Source organism: Drosophila albomicans, chromosome 2L, assembly GCF_009650485.2.
Source record: "Drosophila albomicans strain 15112-1751.03 chromosome 2L, ASM965048v2, whole genome shotgun sequence".
NCBI classification, from domain to species: domain Eukaryota; kingdom Metazoa; phylum Arthropoda; class Insecta; order Diptera; family Drosophilidae; genus Drosophila; species Drosophila albomicans.
The window spans coordinates 8,910,065-8,935,443 of record NC_047628.2 but is presented as its reverse complement, the minus strand read 5'-3'; the positions used below and the strand labels follow the sequence as shown (position 1 = coordinate 8,935,443).

General features: G+C 36.6%; 1 protein-coding gene and 1 long non-coding RNA gene across 6 annotated transcripts in view; both read right to left on the bottom strand.

Moving 5' to 3' along the window:
* The window catches only part of LOC117563385 (protein sickie), a 208,510-nt gene that overhangs the window by 138,869 nt on the left and 44,262 nt on the right, over positions 1 to 25,379 (bottom strand). The window lies entirely within an intron of this gene.
* LOC127565274 (uncharacterized) lies at positions 8,637 to 24,896 on the bottom strand. The gene is made up of 3 exons (XR_007954639.1): positions 24,720 to 24,896; positions 9,121 to 9,185; positions 8,637 to 8,958 (listed from the first exon to the last, which is right to left on the bottom strand). It is a non-coding gene; the product is annotated as an uncharacterized LOC127565274 (long non-coding RNA).

The window sequence follows — 25,379 nt, the reverse complement described above, 5'->3', positions numbered from 1 at the left end:
AATGTATATGACCCACTTGCGGCGCCCCTAGCTCATCAGCCAGAAGATGCCAAAATACAAAAACATCAACAAAAATAAAACAAAAACCAAAAAAAAAAAAAAAAAAAAAAAAGAAACGAAAAACGAACCCAACAACAACAAAAACAACAGCAGTGATATGATCCCAAACCGTACAAAAGTTAGGGAAACTTTTTCGTTGGGGCTCTTCTATCTGTTTCTGTGTGCAAGTGCCGGTGGCATTTTATGGCAATTGGTTAGAGAGTCCTCTTCGATGCGGATGCAAAGACTGAAACTCAGGCCCCAGCTGAGGCTAAGTGGTCGAATTAGTTGCGGGGGAGATAGGCGACAAAACTGTCGGTAATTGAAAGCAGCAAGTTAAATCGCCATAGGAAACTAGCTTCATATGTTTGTGTCAAACGGGAACAACATTCTAAAGTCAAGAGTTGGGAATTTGCAAATATTTATGAAACGAATGTAAGCTTCCTAAAGAGTAGACTTTAAATGAATACCTATATTTTTTCATTACATTATTTATTGTAATTTATTTTCCGCAAACAAAATATTTAGTTTTCAATGTTGGCTATGCAGCCTTTTCAAGTTCAAGCATTTTATTTACATTGCTCACATATTACTATGTTATTTTTGATAGTAAAATAAATAAAATAACATTTTATGTTTGCAATTCTTTACAATATTACATTCGAAAACTTTGTAATTAACATTTTTTATAAATGCAAGTATTTAATTTATTTCAAGTATTTTTTTCCAAATGACCTTTTTAAGTTCGAGTATTTTATTTACATTATTAAAATCAATATCAAGATATATTTTTTAAATGTGAAGTATTTAATTTACGTTGTACGCTATTTTACTCATATTGTAAATTTAAATATAATTTGAAATGCGTTTTTAACAATTCCTTAAAATTCTACGCTTGAGAACTTTTTATTTATATTTGCCTATTAATCTTTTCAACGCCGTTTATTTGTATTCTATTGCCGCGCGCTTTCATTAAGCTTTATGACCATGATTTCCTTGCACTGATATCCTTAATAGTGCACTTTATTGCCGCTTGAATGAAGTCATTTGACCGAGTTATCCATTTGCGTTTGTTGCTGCATTAAACTAATTGCCGAGCACATCAATTGCCTGACTAATTTTGCATAAAATCTGCCGAGAAAAAAGACGTTGACCAATTGACCAGTTGACCGGTTGGCCAAAGCATAGTGCCAACTGCCGCCTATCGAGGCTGACCACATCACACGCAGAACACACACACACACACACAGCCACAGACACAGGATATGTGCGGTCAAGTCAATGGACACACGGGCAATTGAACACAGCTGTTGCTGCCTCTGTGATGTAACTATGTATGTGTGCGTGTGTGTGTGTGTTTATAGCACTCAGCTGCCTATGTCCGAGTGGAATAATATTGAACAATTACCAGGCATAAAAGACACGCTTCTGGGGCGCTAAATCGATAATCCAGCCCCCAAAAATAGCCGCACAAAACGACTCAAACTCTCTCTTCAATCTAAATTCAATTTGAGCGACTCGTGTGTTGAAAGAAAATGAGAAAATTGACACTAAAATGCGGATACCAAGGCAGCCAGGCATTAAATTTCCAATATACTTTGTTGACCCAAAAAAAAAAAAACGTAAAATGGCAAAGAAAAAAGGGACAACAATGAAAGGTACGCATCAAAGGCAAAAAAGGAGAATTTCTTGTTGTTTTCCCCGTTTCGCCTATTTTTAATTATGTTTTCAATTAATTATGCGGCAACACATTTTTGGCAAAGAAAGTTTTTATTTAATTACCGCTAAAAGGCGCCAACAAATCAGCGGGAAAAACAGGCGGTGTTAGCTTCTTTTTTTTATGTGTTCGGCTTATTATTATGCCACACGAATGGCAAGCAGTTAACAGCTGTTAACGCTATTGCGTGCCTGGGCCAAGTTTACGGCCATGAGTCACCTGCAATTGACGCGAATTGTGAGGGGGGAAGAAACAACGTAACAATTGCCAAATGCAACCCTTTTTTGGCCAGGCATTACGCATACGCAACGTGTGCCGCCTTCTTGTTTGCAAACGAAAGCAAAAGCAGCTGCTTGAGTTGGGCGCAAACAATCAAAGTTTGCCGCAGGCCAAAGGCACCAAAAAAATAAGGCATACAAGTTAGAACCCGACTTAGAAATACTCTACTTCAAATGTACTTCAAATATTATAGCTAAATATTAAACTGTATTTTTATTTAAAAAATTCTTTTGAAAATCTTAAAACAAGTTATAAAAAGTGCACGTTAGAATCTCGTTTCATGTTTTTGTAACATCTTTATACATTTTGATTGATTCCAGGGTATTCAAACAAAAATTCCCAAAGCACTGCCTTTTTAAACAGCTTGTTTTTGTTAGCCTCCACCTGAAAATATCAAGCAGCCTTAGAAAAATCAAAGCACCAACCATGTAATAAAAGCTTTAATGGCAGCACGAAGCAAAAACTGGGGAGCAAGAAAAGAAACGCCACAAAACGTAATGGCTTCATTTGTAGTGTGGCAAATGGGGTAAGAAAAGGGGTGTCAAAAAAGCTCTGGGGTGTTGAGCTGGAGCTGGAGCTGGAGCTAGAGGTGGAGAAGGAAGCTGTTGATGTTGATGCTGCTGTGGCTGTTGCTCGTAAATTGCCGCATTATGCGGGTAATGTGAAAAAATCATAAATAATTAGAGCTTTGCGCCTAAGTGAGATTTGTTGTAAACGCATTTATAAAACCGACAAAAATCAATGATGACCTTGGGGCAACAACGGAAAAAGGATTTTGGGAAATGGTTTGTGATTGAATCATGTTGAAATATCTCGATTTTGTACTTTCGGTACATGAAAGAATTTTCTATTATTTTTATTAGCACTTTTAATTTATTTTGCACTTTAAATCAATTTTTGTTTGTGATTGGAATTGATTTTAATTTACTTTATTTACGTTGTATTATGAATATGCCATCTGTATTTATTGACTTTCATTTATCCGTAGTTATTAACAATTTGGTTTTTCGTAATAGTTTGCATTATTTAACATTATCAACAGACGTTTGGTCAACTCTATTAGCCACTCCACTCGTTTTTTACCCATATGTGGTTGTTATCTTTTTTCTTTTAACCACATGATTAAAATTCAATTTAATGAACGTTGCATTTATTTAAATAGTAATTCGAGCTGTTTAAAGTGATTTATTAATGGTCGCAAAGCCATTTATCAGCGCATAAATCTCATTTCATAATTTTGTATGCTATTTATGCATTTAATGTGTCGACAGCCAAAAGGAGAATGGGGGCTGATGAGAGTGGTGGGGGTAAATAAACACCCACAAACTCAAATGCGGATGGGAGCATTTTTTAATTTTTATGTTTTGGTATTTACACTTAATTAACTGCACTATTTGAAGCACATAAATTCCACTTGATTAAACCATTTGCTGCACTACATTTTTCCTTTAGATAAGAGAAAAACATACGCGCACAAACACACGCAAGCACACAAATACACGCACACACACACACAGATGGAGAGAAAAACCGGGCAATTAATTCATTAAAAAGCAATGGCAACGACCACGCGTATTTCAATGAACCGAAACGCGTACACGCGATGCTGCCAAAACGTCGACGATTGCAATTGGAAGGGGAAGTTTGGCTGGCAATGCAGGGCACGCTTTTCTATTTATCCATTTTCCACTTGAACGTGCGCGTACCACGTATTTTCCGTATCACGATCGGCTACAGACTGAGTACCGAACTTTTTCTTCGCTGCGCATCTCTCTTCCAGTGAGAGAAGAAGAATCTATTTTTGGGTGAAATGCTTGGCAACATTTTACGAAAAAGTTCAGCAACATTTTCGAAAACCTGCAAGACATTTTCAATATCTCAAAATTCTCGTTTGAAAACGGAAATAGATTAAATTGGATTAAGTCAGACGAAAATTAACTTAAAATTATTTGAGTCAAGTCTTCAGTCAGCCAGAGCACAAAAGCAATGCTAGATTTTCAATTACCCAAACTCCCCTGTATATGAAATCTGGCTACCCGTGGTATACAAAAAATATTTAAATTACAAAATAAACAATTAGATTTAATGAAAGGGGAGCTCAGAACGACGTCTGCCAGATGCCAACGCCAGCAAAGTACCCCCGAAAAAACAATAAAAGGAAAGTCATGAAGAAAGCATTAACATCACAACAACAACAAGTGTATGAAGAACAATGCATAGTTGTAGAAAGAAAATGTTCTTCATATGGTTGGCAGGGGACGCAGCAGAAGGGAGTGAATGTGGGTGAGATGGATGTGCGTCTGTTGGAATACACAATGGACAGCGAACAACTAAATGTAAATGAAATACAATATCACAGCAAAAGATGCAAAAAGTTTTCAGTTTCACTCGAACATAATGCAAATACGTAGCCCAAAATGATTTTCTTCTTTTCAAACTCAAAAGGAGCGACTGCACAAGATGAATGTATTTGACAGGGGGTGGATGCATTTGGCTCTCTGTGCTGTAAATAATAAAAAGCTGAATTCTACGAAAGTTTTATAATAAATAAATACAATGAAATATAAACAAAGTTTCGGTATTAACAAAAGAATTAAAATTATTGTAATACACTTAAATTAAAAATAATAGTCAAGAAACAGTATCAAAATATAACTGTAATGATAATAAGCAAATTAATAATAATTATCAACACATGAATGTTTTTAAATTTCACTCTTGAAACCTACTAGTAAAATCTTTATTTACGCGTAAGATAAAAATAACAAAAAAATATCTTAAAACGTGTGCACTTACAAACTTTTCTCACTTTGTGCAACACTTTAAACTTCTTTAAGCCAACTGGACACTGAAGTCCTTTTCTCTGACCTCCCTCCAACCCCATTACTTACGCTGTGTGAAGTCAACTGTCAAGCCAGTGTAAAATTAGCGTTGTAACCATTAGAAGTAAATATATGTATACACTCGCACTTACACACAGACATAGAAACAAAGTTAGCTGTGCAACAACCACGTGCAACAATTTGCAGGCAACATGCAAAGTCATAGAGAACGAGCCCGACAATGGTGGCAAAAATATTGCGCATACCGCTTGAGCATACTGCAGTGTCATTGTGCATGGGCGGAAACGCTAAAAGGGGTATAACTATACAATATTTTTACTCTACAGAATATTCTAGACATTTTCTATAATTTTATTGTTGCCTGTAATATTCATCCATGAAATAATCATTATTCAACTCAATCTTAAGCAAATAATATAAAAATATATTAAAATATAATCTTTTGGTACTTCATTGGGAGTTTCATTATATAAAACTTTTCCTTCTATTGCTGTCTTAAATAATCAGTTTATTTATTAAGACACAACCCTAGATTTCTGTCATTGTTTTAGCAAACTCAAATATACTTCAGGTAAAGTTGAGAAGTGGTTGTTTGGATTATTTGCTATGCTGTCAGTTCGAAAGTCGCATGGACAAGAAATGTCCATCTATTTGGGCAAAGAAACCCCTCTTGGGATGTGCCACTGTTTGCAACCCAGGCAACGCATCCATATCTAAATATATGCAGCATGTTTCACAACATCGAAACGCTTGCTATGCCAACAACAACAATGACTACAACTACAACTAGGGTATACGTGGAGTTGTGCAGTTGTTGCTGTTTTATGCTATTGCCACACGCTATTTTTATAAACAATTTTGCCAGTTGACAAGCGACGGCGTCAAGCAGACCCCATTACCTCCCCTCTCACCTTAACGCAACACAATTCACCGCCCACCCCCGCTACAGAGACGACATTGAACCACAGGAGGAGGCAAAAAAACACCAAACGAGCACGGACGACATGGCAAACTAAGTGGCCTGGATGTCAATGTAGATGTGGATGTGACTGTGACTGTGCTACACTTTTGGAGTAGCTAAGGGGTCTGGTTTTAGTTCTGGTTCTGGGTCTGGGTCTGGGTTGGCTTGTTAGTTGTAGTTGTTGTTTTCTTTAGTACTGCGGCTGTTGCCACTGAAAATTGCAAATTGCTGTTGCACTTGCTGATGTTGTCAGTTTGACCTGATGAAGACTAATTGCAGTTAATGTGGCGTGAAAGCAGCGCCATCTATTGCCCAAGAACTTGGCTCACTTCAAGAATATTATTGCTAAACAATTCCTCGCTCCGCTTTACGCTTTTGTACACCCTAAAACCAAACCAATTGACACTTAATTCGTTAGCTCAGACATAAACAAAATCTCTGCTTGCCCGCTAGCCCAGAGTTAGCGCTTAATTAAGTAAACCACTCGTGTTAATTAACACAAAAGACCAACAAATATTTTTTTCACACACACCCAAAATCGAAAGGGGGCATTAGACTATTTATAGGACTCCGACAGAGAGAGGCACTTGAAAAATTGAATTTTAAATAAACACACATCGCCGGAATTAGAAGTCAACAAACTTCTTCGCTGTGCCAAAGAGCCGATTCAATAAATTCTGTTGAACTCGCCGCGCAGTCGTATGATATAAGGACTCATTAAAGAAGAGGGTTCTTTGAAAAGATTTCCCAAACTATTTTAGAATACACATCGATAAACACGCGTCTATTAAAAACAAATTACATAAAAAAACAAAACAAAGCTCATTAGAAGATAGTTCTATTTATAGAATTGTTAGACAATTTCTAACAATTATTTATTTCATTACTTACTTCATCATTTATTTCAGAGCACAAATAAATTTTATTTAATTTCGATTTCATCTTGTTTTTTGTGCAATTAAAGCCTTGAACTTTGTTGCTTTTTGGGTATTCCCCAGCGTCCTTTTAAAGACATGACTGTTCACTCAGCTATTTTTATATTTATAAACAAAATCGTAGAAGGCACATGTGCGATGGCACGCAACTAGGCGTGTCTTCTGGCTGCCTGCCTCCGCATCTTTGACAAAATAAATTGCGTCAAGTTCAACGCCGCCAAATGTCGAAGACAAAATAGGGAACATGCAACCGGCAGCGGCACTAAAAATAAATTATAAAATAGCGACAAGTATCGTGGCGTCGGCGGCTGTGGCTGCGGCAGCAACGCATCAGGCACGATGTCAACGTGCCTCATAATTAATTGCAAAAAACTGTAGCAACTGTGAGAGAAAAAATAAAAAACGTACAAAGCGGAAAACTGGAAAACTTTTGACTGATCACATGCGGAAGGAAGCAGGAAAAACTCGTATCCCATATGGCAGCTTTGTAGGAAAATATGGGGAGGGATAGATAATTTACAGTCTCTTGTTAGGACTTATTATAAATGCATTATTTTTTATGAAAAATGGTTTCTGATTTTTCCTAGCGAGTAAATCCCGAATTAAAAATGAATATCCAAGTGTTAATTGGTGGTTCCGAGAAGCTGTCTTCTATCCCCTTAGCCTTTTTGTCTTTTAAGAAGTCTTGCTCATAAATTGTGTGCTAACCAACAAATCACATGCTTATTAAACCGTTCCCAGAACATCAATAAAAGCGACGTCGCTGACAAGGATCCAAATTGCGTTCAGACTGCAAATTTGTATCATGTCGTTAGCAACATTGTTGCCAACGAGACTTGCGGTATCGACGAACCAAGCGTGTTGACAGTTTGTCGCTGGGGTTTAACTCGTTGCTGATTTACTTGCTTGAACAGCTCTTGTTATACCCTACACACTTCAGACTATTGAGAATGGATATGACAAACTTATTGATTTTAGTGCGGTAATAACATTCATTTTAATTTATTTATGTACTTGAATTGCTTGTCGTATAAGAAGGCAAACATATTTTGCATTCATTCTTAGAGTTAAAGTATACATATATAGAATGTATAAGAAGACAAACAAATATCGTATTATATCGTATTTTAAAGTTAAGTTATACATATATATATACTATATATATATATATATATATATGTTAACAAACTAAAATACAAATTTTAATAAGGTGGCTTTTGTGGCTTTTTAATTTACCTATTATTTTTAATTGCAATAGTTTATTGTATATTTCAAATAATAATATAATATATGACATTCTATAAATATAATATATGACAATTAAATATTTAAAAATTGTCTAACCTACATATATATTCCCATTAAAGTAGATTTTGTGAAACTACAGGGTATTGAGAAGTTTGAGCATGTTGTGTTGTTATTTTATGTTGGTTTTTTATACCACTAGCAGTGTATTTTTTCAACTTTTATGCATTCCATTTGCCGCCATGCAACGCGGTTGCATGTCACATAATTATGAGCATCATGATGCCCCAGCATCTGCATCATTATTAAAGCCTTTATGCGAGAGCATACACAAGAAATATGTTGCAAGCATATTCGTTGTATAGTTGTTGTTTTTAACGATGCGCTAAGTAGGGTAGAATGCTGCCTGATGGCGCCGCCTTGTATGTACAGTATGTATGCGTGTGTCTGTGTCTGTCGGACCATAAAGTCAATTAAATATGTATAAATTTAATGAGTGCTACAGTCAAGCTTAATGAGACGGTTATGTGTGAAGCATGGATCACAGAACAGGTGAACATCACGCTCGACTGAAACTCAAAATGCATAGCATAGCTTAAGGCGTTAAGTAGAGGATTGTAGTTACCACATCGCCGAACAAACTTGCTGAGAATTTCAGCTACTTAATCCGCTTTATTTTTCATATCTGCTGTACTGATTTCCTAACTATACAATACAGTTTATATTAATTCCACTCCATATTTAATTGCTTGTGCTACTCGACAAGTTTTCATCCGCTATTCTGTGCATCTCATAATAAAATCAATGGCCAAACCATTATGAAAACAACAGCAGCTATTAGCAGTGTTCGCCTTTTGTGGGCTCTTCTACGTTGGCGCAAATTCAGCATGTTATTCACAAATTAAATTTAGATATATTCTTAGAAAACATATTGAAGATCTGAAATAAAATAAAGTACAAAGCAAATGCTACTAAATATAAATCTATTTATTCCGAATTTAATAATAACTCCAAATGTGGGCTGACTATTAATTTGCCTGCCAATTGGAGCAATTACTTAAGCTGTATTGTGCTCTATACGCTCACAGTTAAGCTACTTACGACTTCATTCTTATCAATAGCACAGCTCAAATGGTTCAATGGGAAACGTCTGAAAAGCGGCTTACCTGCAATGAGATAAATGAAGCGAAAGATAAAACACGTTAATATTATTATATAATTTATGTATGCGAATTGTGTTCAATGCTCAAGTGAATGCGGTACGCTAATTGGAGTTCATTTAAATACGTAATAGCAATAACCTCAAACAAAACAACAACAGGCGAAGGGAACAAGCTAATTAGTGGCCTGGAGAGTTGTGAGTCAAAAGAGGCTTAAGTTACCAAACTGGCTAACGATGCTTGGGGCAAATATAAACAGCAATTAGCCAAAACTTGATGATGTTGGCCCACTAATTGACTAAGTAGATTTCGATTCAAAAATTCCTTAGCATTTTAGCCAGCAAGCAATATGGATAAAAGTACAACAGGGAATTACCCTTTAACACCTTAATGACTAAATCATTAGATATTTAAATTAATGTTTTTCACCTAAAAGAAAAATATAATCTTGACTTTATTATATTTCAGATAGAAATTTGGACGATATAAACGAGAGTCCATCATATTTAAAATTTGGAAAGCCTTCGTTGTCGTTAATTTACTACAAATATTTCTGACATATTTTCTACATAAAGTAACTCTTTTCTATGAAGTACAGGGTATACAAATCTGGTTAGCCAACTAAACGACTATTGCGTTAAGGAACCTAAAATTCCTAGCCTCCTTCTAAGAAGGAAGGGAAAAAAAGGTTGAGCTATGCCCAGCTGGCGGGCAATTTCAGTGGCATGATGGGACGGATGAAGGACATGAGTTAAGGGCAAGCCATGTCACACAGCATCCTGTCTAATACTCTAATATCCGTTTTGCTCGTTATCCTTTTGCGTTTGACATGTGTAAGTGGCTGTCAAGCGTTTTAGAATGATATTTTTCCGCTCTGTCGTTGTTGTTTGTGCAGCACCTTCTGCTTTTCGCTGTACTCGTATGTGTTCTGGTATGAGGTTATTGTCCTGGCTGTTGTCCTTTTCTTGTGCTGCCTTCCGCTGTTGATTTTATTTACATTTCTAGCATTTTTTTGCCGAACCTGAGAACCTAGAACTTTGGGTTGCCCACTTTTATGCTAATATTTTTTGGGGCATGTGTGCGCCTCAGGTCAGACCAAATAAAAAAATAGTAATAATAAAGGAAAGAAAGAAGATATTTGCTTGCTTAAATCTTTGCTGTAAGGCAACAAATTGCTGGATAACCATTGCCTACATTTCTGCGTTGTAAGCTAACATCAAATCGCAAGGTCCTTTATATGCATGCCCCTTTTTTGTGTGTAGCTACCTGTAAATCCAAATACATTGCCAACATTTTAAGCTGTCATTTGAGTCCTAGAGTCCTTGTGAATACTTCAGTCTACTTTTCGACTGACTAACGATTGTCTATCTCTTAAGTCTAAGGCACTTTAAGTCGTCCGATAACAAATTGCTAAAACCCTGAGTAGTTAAGAACATGACTCGAGAGCATAATCATATGCAAATCCATGTCTAGCAAATATCAAAAGTGTAAACAGTGTGTTTTTCTAAGCCCAAAAAGTGTCCTAAGCCTTTTCAATATTTTAGTGATTATTTAAAGTAATATTTAAACAACGTTTTAAATTAAAGATTAAAAATTTAACTTTGCTCTTTGATTTGTTTTTTATTTATGGACAATATATAATGTTCAACAATGGTTGATTAAAATGATTTTTAAAGGAAATCATAAACTTAATCTACATAAGCTTACATTTAACTAACAAAATACTACCAAAAAATACTATTTATACCCGCTACCCATAAAGTAGTATTATTATTTGTGCCTTCAGGAAATGTATGTAACAGGCAGAAGGAGGTATCTCTGACGCTATAAAATATATATATTCTTGATCGGCATCAACACCTGAGACCGATATATCTATGTCCGTCTGTCCGTATGAAAACCTAGATCTTAGTGACTTTATAGTGATATAAAGATATCATCTTTTTTCGACAGCACGCAGATCAATTTTGTTTCAAGTTTTTAACACTTCCACCCCAGCAAATCGGTAAAAATTCAATAGGAAGCGTTATTCTAAAGCTAGACTACCATTTGGTATATTTTTAGAATTTTTAGGTATATTTATGTGGTATATTTTAAAGTTAATACCGCACTATTATTCAAATGGATATTCAAAATGGATAGCGGGTATCACACACTCAAACAGACTCGATTGTAATTTCTTTTTTGTTATTTTAAGCATAAGTATCAACTTGTTTTAAACACGTGGATAACATTTTGTGTTGTATATTTTAATGCATAAAGTAGCGCTTCTATGAAAATATCTTCAAGTCTGAGCTACCCAAAGTTGGATTAACTAAAAAACAATGTTTTTCGGGCGCAATCATGTGGTGTGGGCAACCCAGGATGAGCTTAACAGTGCTTCAACAGGATTGTATGAACAAAAGTTTCTCATTATAATGAAACTTTGTTGCATTACAAAAGTTCTTTGGCCGCTTTTGTTGTTGTAATTGTGTTGCAATTGTTGTTGTTGTTGTTGTTGTTTGTATGTTAGCCACAATCTACACACACACACACTCAGTACACATGTGTCTGTGTGTTGTGTCTGTCTGGCCCCCAGCGGAGTTGCGAGTGGCCTTAAACTGATAATTGGATTTAATTTTTGAGTAGCCCATGTACAAACCCATTCTGCCTTGGGTCCGGGCCCATTTAGAATGTTGCAGTTTGCTGCTCATATGTCCATTCGAGCGAGAGCTGATAGTCACACCTAAGCGACAGAGGAAGACCCAACTAAGCCGACGTCTAGTGACCCAACAACACAGCCACAGGTTCTGGCCTTGTTTGGCAGCGATGCTTTTGATCTGAGCCTTGTGAAAATTTTGACATGTGCTTGTTATAACAATGCCAACAGGCAACAGCCGACAACAGCTTCAACCCGACCAGGGACTTAGGAACTGTGGGAGCTCTATTCATTGGGGGAGGGTGCGGAAGTAAAACTCAGACGTGAGTTGTCGCATAAATATTCATTTTCTTGACTTTACTGCCAGAAAAAGGGGTGGTAACTCGTTCCTTCATTGCCTTTGTCGACTACATCAAATGCGTGTTATATAATCCCCATTTCAGGGCTGTCTGAGGGCTAATTTTTAATTTTTATGGTTCACATGCTGCCCTTTAGACCAAGCTCATAAAATGAATAATTGCCACTTTTTGGCTCCAGTAGCTTTTCGACGCTAATAAAGCGACTGCGACTGCAAGCGACTGCGGAGCAGGCGAGCCAACTCTGTATTTGGGGTCGTCCCCCCTTCAACAAATGGAGATTAATTTTATTATAATGTTCAGCGCGCTGCTGGCAAATGGGCGACTTTCTCGTCATATGAGTGCAGCTGAAGTGGATTTTGGTAGCTCAAAAAAGGACCCTTCACAGCCCTTCCCAACCGCTTCTCCTGGCAGTTGCCCCCTTTTGGCGTTAAATTAATTTGGGGACATGGCTGGCGCTATATTTGTTTGACCAGCTTCGTGTGTGTATGTATTGCATGTGGGTGGATACTTGATTATGTTGAATGGTTACGGATATTACGAGTAGCTCGATCTGGCATAAAAGGAACGCTTTACATACTTGATTACCTAAAAGTACTCGAGCAGGGTGCTCGACATTAAACGGTCAGAGATTAGGCACTTAAGTTCTTTTCCTGAGTCTGATTAATTATATTTTTATCATAGTCAAAGTTGCCTAGGAGACAAATATGCATAGATTTATGAAGCTTATGATAATTGCAGACATAGAAACATAACTAAACCTTCAGCAAACTCAATACAACGGTTACCTATGACTTTCTAGCTTACATACATTAGATATAAATACATACATAATATAAATAATGAATCAACTCTATTTAAAGATGAATAAAACATAAATATATTTCAGTTAAAGGCGCTTATATTGCTAGCAAATCCTGTAAGCAAATTAATGGAATAATCACATGAAATTATATAATTCAACCATAAACTTGCCTAAAATTTAAATCGTCTTAATGCAGTTTACATAAGTAAGAATATTATAACTAAAACTTCATCAAACTAAAAATAAATAATTTATGCGGCAGCATATACCCTTTAATTTTCTACTTTGCTTAAATTGGAGTCATGTATTTAAATAATGAAATGCGACTATTCAAAGATGAATAATCATAAATAAATTTAATCCAGAAGTGTCAATTAATTATGTGTGACTCTTAACTAAAACACACAGTTTTCTTGTCATATTAATTTACTTATTTGTATGAAAATAAATAATTAAAATTTTATATGTAAACTATCAACTTCTCTAAAAATTTAATACGTATTAAATTCCGAATAAAGTACCATAGAACACTCAAACAAACAATTTCCAACACAACAACAAAAATACCACCCACACAGACTTGCACTTCTAGCACGTCTTATATACAAATACATTTCAATATGGTTGCCCGGCAAGAGGCATAAATCCAGGCACTCCAAAACAATCATACGCCTGAGTCAACAGCTACATGGGGCTGGCACAGAAGGCGGAGGATCAGGGCAAGTCAGGGCTCAGGGTTCAGAATAGAGGCAGGACTGTCTCTGTGACAGGTCGTTCTATAGGCTGGAGTTTTTATGCATAAATCACTTTCACTTGTTTACACAAATAGGCGCAGAGTATCGGGGTGAAAAAAACCTGCCGCTGAGCTTAACGAAATTTTCAATTTTTTTTCTGCCACAGCAGCAAAAAGTAAACCGAAAACATGCAACACATATTACAACGGGGGGCGAAAGACAGAAGCGTAAGGGGTCAGTCGGTACATAACATACAAAAGAGCAGACCTCGAACAATGATAAGTTTGAGTGAGCTTCATTTTGGCCAACCGCCCACACAAATATTGGAAGGGAATAATAACAACAGTTAAACAAACAATGTTTCGGGTTCAAGCTCCAGTTCCGAGTTCGGGACCGGGTCCGGGTCACGTTCCGGGGCTTAAGCCTAACGGTAGAAACACGAAATGAGAATGTGGGCGCAAATGGACCCCGAAAACAGAATACATACATATTCACAGCGCATTGTGAGGTTGTATAAACAATTTAAGCGATACTTTTATTTATTATTATTTTTATGCCGCCGCCGCAAAAATGTAAAATTAATATGGAAAGCCTCCGCACTTCTTTCCCCACAATTGTTTGCTCACGTAGTCAATTGGCTGGCGGGAGAGAGAGAATAACATTTCATGGGGGTCGATGTGAACACGACACACGTGCTAAGCAAATAATTAAGTCGCACAACTTGGCCAGACGGCCAATTATGTTGATGGCCCAATAACATATTTGGCTCAATTAAATCAACACACGGCCCTTTGCATTAAAATAAATAAACAATAAGCCAGCACAACATCAACATCAACATCAACAAAAAAACTTTTCGGCCTACTGTTAAGAGAAACCGACAAAAACAACAGCAAAAAAAAAAAAAAAAAAACTTTGGCCTAAAAGTTTTGCAACTCAAACTCAAACTTTTGCCAGCCTATTAGCCGGAGCTTCGTTCATGCTTCATGCCCCATGCCACATGCGTGCCGTCAAATTATCTGGGGAAATTATTTTTTAACACGCACCAAACACAATGCGACAAATAGGCAAAATGTAGATGTTCCATGGGGACAACAGACAGATGTGAGAGATCTCAAGGAGAAAGATTTTTTTCATCGCTCAATGCAATCACAGAAAACTTTTAGCATTACCAATTGAATTTAATGAGTAGTTAAATAAAAAAGCATGTAACTGCTGATTTTGGCGGTAGTTTATTTTATGTTTATTTATGCTAAACTTTATTTCATAGACTTTGTGAAACAAACTTTGGCTATTCTTTCTTTTTATGGTTTGAGAGAGCATAGACACGATATTTGAAGACTATGGCTCATATTAACTATTATCACCCTAGATTTTATCAAGGCATTTGAAATAAGTTGAAAATAATATGATAAATGTGAAATCAATTTATTTTAAGAGTTCTTTTTTATTTATTGCTTATTAAATTATTCTTTAATGTTGAGTTAAGAAATGATTTCCATTTATATTTTAAGCAAGTAAATATATATTGAAAATCTAATAATAGATTTGTTAGTACTTTCAGATATACCAATATACAATTCGAGCTCTCTTACTCTTACCTAATAAAATGTATTATTTACGTATTTACATTTTGTTCAATTTCTCTTTTACTTTACTTCATTCATTCTCAATCTACACTCCCTTATCTCTTCCTATTCCCCATTCACTTCCTTATTTCTTATTTAAACAAGCGAAACTTTAACATTTCCAGGCGTAGCGCTAATGTTTATTTGGTGAATTGCATCGCCCACTTTTCGGTGGTTTTAATAGGGACTGTGTGAGGAGAGGGAAGTAGAAGTTGTTGACTATTTGCGGTGGCCAAACGAAATAGAATGCCGTTAATTAACCCAGCCAACAGTTTTAAGTGGCCAACAAAAATATTTACACTACAATTTGGCAGCGCTAACTAGAAGTAGTTCACAGTTGGTAGTTTCTTCTTTTGGTTGGTAGTGGATATTTGAAGTGAAGTAACTCTTGCCACTATTTGGCAGCCACCTTCGACAAGTTGTTGCTTGTGTTACTTCAAAAGGAAACGCAAGTTTGCGTTTAACTTGGCCACAAATCAAAGCGAGAAAAACAAAAACTCAAATAACCAAGTCGAGTCGCATTTTTTATGACTTTTTCTAAGTTTTGACTATTGCAGTTGGCACGCAAAGTAATTTTTCAATTTTATGCCACGCTGATAGGCATGCCACGATTTCCGCTGACTTGACAAATCGTACAAAAATGAAATGTAAGCCTATACAAAAAGTTTCATTGGCCCCCTCTGTCCAGCCGACATTACGTGAGCGTGCTACCAACAAGCAAACGGTCCTCTCCAACTGCAAAACTGAAACTGTATGTGGCACGAACTTTGGACAAACTGTAACTCTAACTGGCTGATGATGATGCGGCAAAAGCGGCCACCAGTCGATGCTCCCAGCGGGACAAGGTGCACGCCTAATATGTTTAGGGCTTGCGGCTTACACTTAAGTGAAATCAACGCAAATTTAGCTGTATAAAGGCAAGGTAGAAATGTGGCCATATGCGATTATGAAATACACTGAATCTTAAAGACCGAAAAACAATTGAAAATTTTGGCTTTTATTAGTTACTTTCTTCATATTTGTATATTGTGATTATTTTTATTCTTTATTATTATTATTGAATATTTAGTTCTTCCCACAAACTTAAATTATTTGGCCATCTAGATAACTTAAAATACATATAAACATAAATGTAGTTACATTACTTTTGTATTTTTACTTTAATATTGTATTTCTATATTTTCGATATCAATAATTTTATTGTGAGTTTCTTTTTGGTACAAATTTTGTAATAACCCCCGAATCTGTCACACATAAATTCCAATTTCAAGGGGTGACCAATACACGTGTCTTAAAAATTTGATCCGCTTCAAACGGAACCAAATCTAATTTTGCAATCAATGATTTTTTTATCATCCCTTGCAGGAGTTGCAATTGAAGCTATTTATTTGAAAAAAAAAAATATCGTAGAGCCGTACCACTCATAAAAATTTAAAGAACCCAAATATAAAACAATATCTAAGGATCTGCTCATTTGTTTTATATTTTTGGGTAATTTTTTAAAGATTTTTTTTCGAAGAACTTTAGTTTGAATTGTTGTTGAATTTTGTTCCAAATAAAAACTAAATTACCTTTTTTATTACCATGCTATAAAATATTCTAAATTGAAAAATGTACAAAATGTTGTCATTACATTAATTTTAATCGCAGTTACAATTTAATACTGCACTGAGCATCAAGTAATGTTTCTGCCGACTTTTGCAAGGAGCATTTTTCCGAATCTGATAAATATGGCCGAATAATACCACTCAAACCTCCTCTATTGACAATGCATGGCAGCGAGAGAAATACTTCGTCTTCTATGCCACAAATACCCTTTGCATTCGTTGATAATACCATGATTCGATTACTGTCTTCAAATATGGCTGAGACAACGTCAGCGACTGTAAGACCAATAGCCCAATTTGTATAACCTTTAGCGGCAATTACTTTGAAGGCAGCTTCAACCACATCCTTATGCACTCTCGACCATTGCATAGAATCATCTTCAGTACCAATAGCTGGATGTAACGTTTGGAGTCGAACACCTCCCACGGAGACCGAAGACCAAATCGGAACAGATGTATTTCCATGCTCACCAAGAACGAAACCGTATACCGAACTGGTTGAAACCTTTAAGATCTGCCCAATAAACATTCGAAATCGGGCGGAATCCAAGTGACAGCCAGGACTGAAACATCGTTCATAAGGCAGGTTGCCGACTTTTCGAGCCACCCAGGCCATAACGTCTGCAGGATTACCCACAATTAAGAATACAGCTTTGGGACTTAGTTCGACAAGCTTAGGCATTACACTTTTAATAATATCCGCTGTGTGTTGAGCAACTTGTAGCCGTGTCTCGTTTGGCTTTACTCGAGCACCCGCTGTTACCACGACAACATTTGAATCTTTCGTCGATTCAACATTACAACTCGGATTAATATGACAGTTGTTAACAAACTGCGATCCATGCATTAGATCTAATCGCTCTGAATGGCATAACTCCTCATTTATATCGAAAAGAGCTAAGTTATTTGTAATGCCTTGTGACAACAAGACTATGGCACATCCCATGCCCACAGCTCCTGTGCCAACCACAGATACTTTATTGCCTTCACACACATCCTGTTTATTAAGATCCTTGTAGATGCAAGCACGAAATGCATTCAGGAGCTGAGCACTTTTGCAACTATTTTCTGATTTATTTCTTATACATTGGTTGAGCTTGAAGCGTGATATTAATCTGCTGGAGATGCGATTTACCAACATTTCAAAAAGATAATGGTCGAAAATGAGTTTTTGAATTTAACTTATTAAATTTTGAAAAATGAATTACCTGAAAGATAAACCGAATGATACTTTCTGTGAATTGCATACATATTTCACATGTATAATTTATAAACATCACATGTAATATTAGAGTACTCTATGAATATTCGTTTTGTAAATACCACGGTGCGCCCTTGATGGTTCTCAAGACTGTGCTATTTGGATAATAAAAATATTGCTATTGCTATGGTTTCTCCATAACTGAGATTCATAGAACTAGAAAACATAAATCACATATCCAACATTCTGGGATAGTTTTTAACATTATGGAAAGAACGAGTATAGGATTTTCCCAATAATGAACTTTCGCTTAAGTCAATGAAAAATTTGGCTGAGATCATGAATAAACACTAAATAAACTGTTTTTGAAATAAAATTATATGCAAAATGAGCAACTATTTTTTGAAACAAAAAGCCTAATAACAATTTTTATTTTCATTCGTATAAAACCCTAAAATTCTCTTAATTGAAATACATTACAATATCTGTAAATGATATAGTAACTGAAGCTACAATTTAAGACTGCATTGAGCATTAAGTAAAATTTCAGCTGAGTTTTGCAAGGCGCATTTTTCCGAATCTGATAAGTATGGGCGGATAATACTACTCAAACCTCCTCTGTTAACTATACATGGGAGCGAGAGAAATACTTCGTCTTCTATTCCACAAATACCCTTTGCATTGGTTGATAACACCATGAGCCGATTACTGTCTTCAAATATGGCTGAGACAATGTCCGCGACTGTTAGGCTAACAGACCAATTCGTGTAGCCTTTAGCGGCTTTGACTTTCGCAGCCGCTTCAACGACATCCTTGTGCACTTGGGACCATTGCATAGGATCGGTTTCAGTGCCAATAGTCGGATGTATAGTCTGGAGTCTAACACCTCCCACGGATACCGAAGACCAAATAGGCACAGAAGAGTCTCCGTGCTCGCCAAGCACGTATCCATACACCGAATCAGTCGAAACCCTCAAGATTTTCCCAATAAACATTCGAAATCGAGCCGTATCCAAGTGACACCCAGAACTGAAGCATCTTTCATATGGAAGATTTGTTACTTTACGAGCAACCCAGGTCATAACATCAGCTGGATTGCATACAATTATAAACACAGCCTTTGGACTTAGTTCGACAAGCTTAGGCATTACACTTTTAATAATATCCGCTGTGTGCTGAGCAACTTGCAATCGCGTTTCATTTGGCTTTACTCGTGCACCCGCTGTTACCACAATAACCCTTGAATCTTTTGTCGATTCAATGTTGCAACTCGGATTAATATGACAGTTGTGAAGAAACTGAGAGCCATGCATCAGATCTAATCGCTCTGAATGGCACAATTTCTCATTGATATCAAACAGCGATAAGTTATTCGTAATGCCTTTGGACATCAAGACTATGGCACAACCCATGCCCACAGCTCCTGTGCCAACCACAGATACTTTATTGCCTTCACACACATCCTGCTTATTAAGATTCTTGAAGATGCAAGCACGAAATCCATTCAAGAGCTGATAACTCTTACAGTTATTTTCCGATTTATTCCTGAAACATTGGTTGACCTTGAATATTTCACGTGATAATAGTCTGTTAGAGATTCGATTTATAATCATTTTAAAAAGATAAATGTTAGATATTTTGACGAAGTCCCAAACGAATTTTTGAATTTTAACTTAGAATATAATAATAAATTGAAATGAAATGCCAACGAGCATAAAACTCGATTAACACGAAATCAAAATTTATGAGAATAACAAATAAGAAAACCAAACTTGGCATTACTCATGTTGGTATTTCTTGGAATTTGGTAAATACTAGAAACTTGTATTTTTTAGCTTTAAGGAAACCTACTTGAAAAACTATTAGGAAATCTACAATATAAAATTGGGGCGTAATGTGACCGTATTTGGATTTTTTTTAATTCCATGGTATATTTTTTCTTTGTTTTAATGCACTAGTACATTTGTATATCCAATATATATATTAATAGAGTATTTTAATAATTAAGTCGCATTGATACTGTCAGTAAGTTTGAGTTGAAGAAAATAAGTAGTTATTATCTCACAGTTCAGCATACTTCACTGAAAATTGAACAGATCTTAAAATGTTGTTCTATAAAATACCTCACAATAAATTACGCAGTTGGAAGTTAGTTATATAGCTAATATGCCCATTTGAAAGTGCTCTTTAGCTTAATCTAAAATAATGCGGCGTAGCAAGAAATCACAGCAAAAGGGCTACCATTCAGCAATGGCCCATTCATCACGAAATAAAACTGAGCACCCAAGTTAGCTCCACCCAAGCACTTGCGCACACTACATAGCACACCAGGCAGTGGCAAGTGGCAAGTGGCAAGCGGCAAGTGGCAAGTGGGTTGTGGCACGAACTGAGAAAGATGAATGACTTGACAAATGCGCTGGTCATGAATCAAATATCAATTTGACAAGCGGCAAACGAAGAAACGCAAAAGTTTGCTCAACAGAGTCAGGCAAGTCCTTTGTCCTGATGCTGCTCAGGTGCTGCGTAATTCCTTGGCTTTTGTTATTTTTGTATTTTATTATTTTTTATTCTTGGCGTTGCCAACTTAATTCAATTTAATTGTGGCCAGCGTGTAAATGACGCTCATGTAATGGAGTCAGCTACCAAGTTTGTTGACCAGAAACCATTTTGATAAGCTCAAAGTTTAGGAGTTTCAAGCGTCAAGAAGACGTCAGTCGGGGTTCAAAGATTAATGAAAACTTTTCGGCTGCGTTGCAGTTGCAATTTGGCCTGGGTGTTTATTAAGTTTAGCTGCAAGTTAGATTGCCTTTCAACGAGTCTCTGCAATTTTGGGTGTCAAAACTTGACGACGTTTCATTAGCAGGCAACAGGCATGAGACGGCGAGACACAAGTCGCGTCTGGGGATTTACATGACTGACACACACAGAGTTATACATACATACATACTCGTACTTGTGCCCCACAGTGTGTAGCACATTAATTATAAACAGGACAGTCGACGCTTTTCCCCATGGGCCACGGCTTGGCCTTACTAAATAAGCCCAATCAAGTTGATTAATAGTGTGCGACTGCTCTCAAATCTTCACGTCACAGCGAGGCCTGCCCTCCGCTAGATAAATGAAAATGAAAAACAAACAATTAAAGCTAACAAAAGCGTCACCTGTACCTTCAGTATTAGTTTTATCAATAGACGGCTAGAGAACCCAGAGTTTCCGGGTCTTAACTCATGCAAATAGTCTATTTCCTGTCAGGCCATTCAGAATGTCATTTTTTATGTATTCTTTTTTTTCGTACTTTTCATTTTTATTGCCGCTGACCGAAACGGAAGTTTTGGGTGCCAACCTGACGCTGACTTTGTCCAATGCAAGTGCAATATGTTGCCAGTCGATAGCTGCTATGGATACTATTTTATTCCTTTCTCCATTTACCATGCAAATCTATGCCAAACACAGCAACATTTATGCAATGCAAACCGCCACACACAAAAAACTGTAATACCTTTTGACTAGTATTTACTCGCCACAGGGTGGGCGAAGTGGGTTCCTAACATATTTCTTTCGCCTTGTATGCCACTAGCTCACAAAAAATACCATAGAGCGCATTTCGAGAGGGAAGTTCCATGACATCTGTTTAGTTGGTATCGTTATTAGTCTGAAAATGTTATGACATTTTCTCACGAAGAAAAAAGCAGATGAAGCAGAAATGTGTTTATTTAAAGTGATATGCAGATGTTTTAGCTGGCAACTATTTTCCGAATACTACCTGATATACTAATAGTATTTCAAATTATAGTAAGTTAGTAATGTTTTCAGTATGAAGTTCATTTTATTATATTTTCTTTCCTAATTTTTAACTTGTTTACTTTGTTAATTATAAATAAATAAAATCCTGAAAACTCAAAAATATGTTAAAGCTTCTACTTTTAAGCCATTTCAACTATCATAAAGAATATGGAAATCTAGACATTAGTATCAATGCTACTTTATGAATGCAAATATAATGAATATAGAAATAATTTATGATATATAATATATTGGCTTATGCGCACGGCAATAAAATATTAAAAAAGAACAATACAAATAATATTTTTGAAGACTTAGTTGCCACTATTGTATAACCCGCCAAGCAGCCCACATCCTAGAGCACTTGAAGTTCCATAGCTTAGGAGCTTAAAAGCTTTTTGGGGCATCATTTACACCGTCCATGTTGTTTTTGCACCATGGTTTTTTCATTCAATATTTAAAAATGGACGCAAATGCCACAAAGAGTGAAGCGAGCTAGCGAACTACGTGGCAAGAAGAACGCATATTTAATCTATGTTGAATTTTGCAAAGCGAAATGCAAAGTGAAATGGGAATGTGAATGGAAATGGAAATGGGAAAAATGGGTGATGTTATGTGGCAGTTGGTAGTTGGGTGGATGGCAAGTGTGGCAACATGCGTGACACCGACAAGTTGCATTGAGGTTGGCACTCGCCTCGCCTCGCTTCGGTTTCTATGTCGCAGTTGAAATGTGGTCTTTACTTAGCAAATGGGCAACGGAGCGAAACCAGTTGAAATGCGGTTGGGATTATTAAAAATTCCCTTAGCTAATGGTAGGTGCACCTTAACTTCTGTTAACACCCTCCCTCTGTGCTCACACTGCTGTTGCTCATTAGAGCGCTGCTGACATATATCTCGCATTTTATTTTTAATGGAATGTCAGTTGCCACTTGCCACATGGCAAATGCTGAATGCTGAATGCCACCACCCACGTCTAACAAATTTCAAACGTTTTACAGTTAAAAGCGCAACTCGAACCCTCGAACAAAACCATCAATTTCTAATAATGTAATTTCGTAAACGTCATTTTGTAGCAACCCCCCAAATAAACCCAAAAACTCAACCCAAAAAAAAAAAAAGAGAAAGGCAGAAAGTGGTTGAAGCAGCTGCTGTTGCTGACTTTCATCACGTGCCAAATGGAAATTTGCATTGTGGCAACAAATAGTTGGGAAAAATAAAGTGAAAGAAACACTCTAACGAAGGCATTTACTCAAATATTTGCAAGATGCAGCAAATGCCAAAATGATGACACTAGCGTAAACCATACTCAATTACTGGCCATGACACCTTGCAACAATGCGGGGCAGCTACACATACAAAACACTTGGGGGACACGTTTTACCACCCTCTAAAAATGCAAATACTCAAAGCAACATTCGCACGCTTTCTCAGGCAAGGGATGAGTTCAACATTAGAAGGGTGGGAGGGTGAAAGATGAGGGCGGAGAAGGGGAGTATATGTACCTTAAGGGTGTACCTTTCATTTCCATGGGTGCAAGAAATTAAAATCTAATAACACAGCTCAAAGCATAAATATTTGTTATACTTTCTCGCAACTCGCAACAGATCAGCCGGTCTCTGAATGAAGCTGATGAAGCAGCTCCCTGGTGGTTAAGCAACCCTGCTGCATAGTTTACACAGTAGGAGTGGGGCATCGGATAAGGCATAAAAACAAATTATTACACACTCCAGGGTACGGCAGAGGCATGAGGCGGTGGCTGCAACAGACAGCAGCAGCGTTGGCAATGGCAACCTGTGCAACATTTACCTCTGATGCTTCGAGCCAAAGGCTTCTGTTGTCTGTTGCCTGTGCAACAACAACTCGATTTGCTCTTTGTTGTTTAGCCTTTTGTTTGGTGGTTGCAAGCTGCTTCTGCCACTTCTGCTGCAACTCCATCTTCCATCATCAGCGAGGGTTGCCTTACAAGTTGATCGATTGCGATTTCAATTCTATAAAATATTTGCTTTGTGTCAATATCGATCAAAAGACTGGAGCTATAAATGTCAATTGTGCAGTTGTATTTGATTGATTAACGGTGGCATAATCCTTTTCCTATCTAAAACTTAACTCAATGGTATCGTGAGAAAACACAGTTCGTCCTTTATGTAAACACATGTGATGATTGAACACTATTGCAATAAATGAGCAACAAATTTAAATATTCATATTTTTAAGATAAAAGTAAATAATATGTAATTTGTAAGATCAGAATAAATTTCATTCGGTTTGTCCAACTACAAGTTTATATCCATTGAAGCAAATTTATAAAAATTATTTATAATCATAAATTGCTGCCTTATATTCAGATAGTGTCTAGGATTATTGTTTTTATCTAAAGTCTTATAGCGAGCTTATTTATAAAGCTGCAGATAAAACTATTTAATCTATACGATAATATTTTGTAATTAATTATTTTCTATTTATATAATCATTCAATACATTTTCAATATTTTGTTTTTAAAAATTATTATAATAATTTTGCTTTCTATAATTTTGCAACTTTATTTATCATTTAGTATTCTTGAAAACATTTCACCCTTGAATATTTATTATTTGTATAAGTAATAAAAATGCTGTTAATTATGCTATTTCATATTTCTAGGAATTGTGTGAATTCTTTTCAAACCACCCTCTTTTTGATTTTACTATCAGAGAGAGCACCCTTTGCCAAATGTTTAGGTTTTGTCTACGGCAGGTCTATTACAGGTATACAAGCACTCACCCTGGGGTTAGTTTGTCTAATACTCACAGCATTTCTGGCAATTTTCTTCTCGTTTTTTATTTTTGTTGTTGCTTGTCTTTTTGTAAAATTTAAAATTTGATTTGAGCTCCAATTCGATTATGACTGAAGTTCGCTTTGGGTTTTGTCTCGGATGAAATGCTGCACTTGACAGTTGTTATATGCCTGATAATCTTGGCTGGAAAATTCATTTAGACAGTGAGTGCTGAGTGATTTTTGGCGCAATGGAAAACTCTTTGAAATTTAATATACAGTCAGCCCCCATATTATATTTACTTCTGCTGCTGCTGCGGCTGCTTTTGTTGTTTCTTGGGTCTAAAGAGCATCCCTTATTGCCTTGTTTTTCCGGGTAAGCCAATACAAAATCAATTATGGGAATCGACGCGCCTTGTGAAATATACGAGAGCAACAACAAATGTTGCCTACACACACATATATCATTGTGTGTCTGTGTGTAAAGCACACTCTAAGCCTGTGTAAAACCCACTGTAAACGACGACCCCCCGCTCCAACCCCTCACTTCTGATAGCAGCGACCTCCTCCCTTCCTCCACTAAAAACTATAAATGGGCAGCGATGTCGCCGTCGTAGGCTTAAGTGTGTTTGACTGCGGCTAATATTTATTTCCGGCAAATAAATCCCCGAGCATGTGCACAACCCACACACACAC